Genomic DNA, 3,993 nt, shown 5'->3' with positions numbered 1-3,993 from the left:
AGAGTACAACCATTGTGATGGGATCCCTGGATTTGAAAGTTCTCGTAATCCATCCTATCATTTTTCTGGCTGTCGCAATATTTGCTTGGTTATGCTCCTTAAACGTTAGGTCGTCAGACATTATTATTCCCAAATCCTTTACATGCTGTTTTCCTACTATGGGTACATTTGATTGTGTTTTGTACTATGTATTATGGTTTAAGAGGGCGTTATCATTGTTTGGCCGAAAAAATTCGGCCAAACACGAAAAATTTATAAAAATACTACAACGTTCTGGCAACACCGTGGTGCAAACCGTTTAATGTTATGATAATAAATAACGTAATTACAGCAAATTTTCCAGCCGCAATTGCCCGAAATCTGGTCCTCGCGGCTCGGGTGCGCCGTAGGGTGATGCGTCATACGTTGTAAGCGTCTAGTATTTCGCAATAGAGTGGAGAATATCTTGTTATGCATATACAAATTATAAACACACTCGCTGGCAACTGTCTTCTGTGAGAGGGAGGGGCTATAATCCGATTTACTGGCTTAGTCACCCTCTCAGTGTCTGTGCCGGCGGTCGCATGCCTGACGCGCTCGCACAGATCGTATTTTCTTGCATATACTGCACAATGGATATAGTATCGGACAAGAAGAAAGCTCTAAAGGCAAGAGCTCTACGCGTTAGCCAAGTAAAGAAGGAGCGTAAAGCCACACTGAGGCAAAACAAGAGTTCCCTTGAGTGAAGAGAGAGGGCAGCCTCCCGCCCCCACAACACACTACCTCGCCTCACACCCAGGCACCCACACCTCCTGTGGCACCTGCCACACCTCTGTGGCACCTGCCACACCTCCTGCTGCACATGCCACACCACCTGCGGCACCTGCCACACCACCTGCGGCACCTGCCACTCAAGATCTTAGACCTGCAACTCAAGACGTTCTCCCTCTTGATGTTGCAAGATGTTGCATATTTCAGACCAATTATATTAGGTTAGTATGTATTATGTTTTATATCTTGATACTATATCATAAATAATTGTAAATATAAAGCTGCTGTCTTTTTTTTAATTTTTTTTATTTTTTTTTTTTAATTTTTTTTTTTTAATAATTTTTTTTTTTTTTTTTTTATCAGGCAATCTTCATGGAACTTACACACCTTACTGAAGGAATGCCAATCTACAAGGGTGGTAATTTTGATTGAAATTGGTAGTTCATCAACCTCAGCCAAAGGTGGCTGAACTTTGACCTTCATTTTTTACAGGTAACTAATTTGCAACTATATGGTTGAATAACTTTTTTATTTATTATTCAATTTACATGGAACTTGCACATTATATGTAGAGTCTGTGCCTCTAAAAACTCAAGTTATATATTTCCCCTAAGATCATTTATTGATTTTATATATATTTATAAACATCATTTTGTTGCATAATTTTTTGGGTGAACTTTGAAAATTTGTATTATTGCACTAAATAGGTTTGGGATAATAATGCCACTAGACAACCTTTATTATATAGTATTGTGATAGCTGAGTATCATAGAAATAATATCAGTTGATATTTGTATTTGTTATATCAACTTTAAAACATGTAAAAAAATGGTTAAAAAAAGTTTTTTTTTTTTTTCTCCCTCTCTATTTAGGCTGCGATGCTGAAACTTGGACCACTTGCAGCCCTCTTCACGTGTAACACGTCAATAAATTTTCATTGCACTAGAACAACTTTTATGAACCCTAACTATCGCCCCCTTAAGGTCCTCATTTTTAACGTACCTGAGTACCTGGAATTTATCACTGTTAAACATCATGTTATTTTCTGATGCCCAGTCGAAAACCTTATTAATATCAGCTTGAAGTTTTTCAATGTCCTCAGCCGAGGTAATTTTCATACTGATTTTTGTGTCATCTGCAAAGGATGATACGAAGCTGTGACTTGTATTTTTGTCTATATCTGATATGAGAATAAGGAAAAGCAGCGGTGCAAGGACTGTACCCTGAGGTACAGAGCTTGTCACTGCACTTGGACTAGATTTTATATGGTTGACAGTTACTCGCTGAGTCCTGTTTTGCAGAAAACTGAGTATCCAGCGTCCTACTTTACCGGTTATTCCCATTGACTTCATTTTGTGTGCTATCACGCCATGGTCACATTTATCGAAAGCCTTTGCAAAGTCCGTGTATAGCACATCAGCATTCTGTTTTTCTTCTAATGCCTCAGTGACTTTGTCGTAGTGCTCAAGTAGCTGTGAGAGGCACGATCTTCCCGCTCGAAATCCTTGTTGGCCTGGGTTGTGAAGGTCATTGGTCTCCATGAAATTGGTGACCTGACTCCTAATCACTCTCTCAAATACTTTTATGATGTGCGATGTTAGTGCAACTGGTCTATAATTTTTTGCCAATGCTTTGCTCCCTCCCTTGTGTAGAGGGGCTATGTCTGCTACTTTAAGTGCATCTGGTATCTCCCCGTGTCCAAGCTCTTCCTCCACACTATACTGAGTGCCTGTGCTACCGGCACTTTGCATTTCTTTATACATATTGAATTCCACGAGTCTGGACCTGGGGCCGAGTGCATGGGCATGTTTTCAATTTCTTTTTCAAAATTTAGTGCGCTCGTGTTTATATCAGTTATATTAACAGGGGTTTGAATATCCCGCATAAAGAAATTGTCTGGATCTTCCACCTTCATGTTGTTTATTGGAGTGCTAAACATGTCCTCATACTGCTGTTTTAGGATTTCACTAATTTCTTTGTTATCCTCCGTGTATGAACCTTCACTTGTACGAATAGGTCCAATACTGGCAGTGGTTTTTTGCTTTTGATTTCGCATATGAGAAGAAATATTGTGGATTTTTCTTTATTTCCTGAATTGCTTTCTGTTCTAACTGCCTTTCTTCAGTTTCATATGAGTGTTTCAATTTCCGCTCGATTTCTTCAATCTCCCTATTTAAATTATTCCTTCTTTGACGGGAAATTCGTGTCTGCATAAGCAGTTCCGTTATTTTTTTCCTGCGTTTATAGTGTCGTCTGCGTTCTTTTTCTACGTTAGATCTCTTTCTGGCTTTCCTCAAAGGAACATGTTTCAGACAGACTTGATACGCTTCTGAAGTCAGTTTTTCTATTCCTTCTGTAGGACTTGTATTATTTAGAACAGTTCCCCATGGAATGTTTGTAAGTTCCCTGTTTATTATCTCCCAGTCTATCCTTTTATTATTAAAATTGAATTTACTGAATAGCCCCTCTCGCTTTATCAACGTTTTAGGTCTATTCTGAGTATTGATGGTCGTTTGCACTTCAATGAGTTTGTGATCTGAGTATGTGGTATCTGATATCGTAATGTCTCTGATAATGTCTTCATTGTTCGTAAAGACCAGATCTAGAATATTTTCATTTCTCGTTGGCTCCGATTTCTGCTGATTGAGTGAAAATTTGTCACAGAATCTAAGTAGTTCTCTAATCTGTGGTTGGTTAGGTCCTGATAGATTTCCTGGTATAATATTATTGTTTGCTATTTTCCACCTGAGACTAGGCAAGTTGAAGTCACCTCGGAAGATAATATCAGGTATCGGGTTCTCCAAATTATCAAGGCTATTCTCTATTTTGCTTATCTGTTCTGTGAATTCCTCAGCCGATGCATCTGGCGGTTTGTATATTAGTATAATCACTAAATTTATTTTCTCTATTTTTAATCCCAGTACCTCTACCACCTCATTTGTAACGTTTAGGAGCTCCGAGCATACAAGGTCTTCCCTAATATACAGACCCACTCCTCCATGTGACCTAATTTTCCTATCACACCTGTATAGGTTATATCCTGGAATCCAGATCTCACTGTCCAACAATTCCCCTGCATGGGTTTCTGTGAAAGCTCCAAATACTGCATTTGACTCCGTGAGGAGGCCATTTATGAACTGTACTTTGTTGTTTGTTCTTGTTTTCAGTCCTTGTATGTTGGTAAAGATGAATGAGGTTACTCTATTAGTGATAGTTTGAATGGGAGACTTTTTCGGCAAGTCC

The 3,993-nt window shown here is 38.8% G+C and overlaps 1 long non-coding RNA gene across 1 annotated transcript; it reads left to right on the top strand.

Annotated features, from left to right (window-relative positions):
* Positions 1-210: 210 nt before the first annotated feature.
* Positions 211-1,739, top strand: LOC138367022 (uncharacterized). The gene is made up of 3 exons (XR_011229294.1): positions 211-971; positions 1,114-1,242; positions 1,623-1,739. It is a non-coding gene; the product is annotated as an uncharacterized lncRNA (long non-coding RNA).
* Positions 1,740-3,993: the final 2,254 nt, after the last annotated feature.

Source organism: Procambarus clarkii, chromosome 2 (assembly GCF_040958095.1).
Source record: "Procambarus clarkii isolate CNS0578487 chromosome 2, FALCON_Pclarkii_2.0, whole genome shotgun sequence".
NCBI lineage: Eukaryota > Metazoa > Arthropoda > Malacostraca > Decapoda > Cambaridae > Procambarus > Procambarus clarkii.
This window is presented reverse-complemented; position numbering and strand designations above follow the sequence as displayed.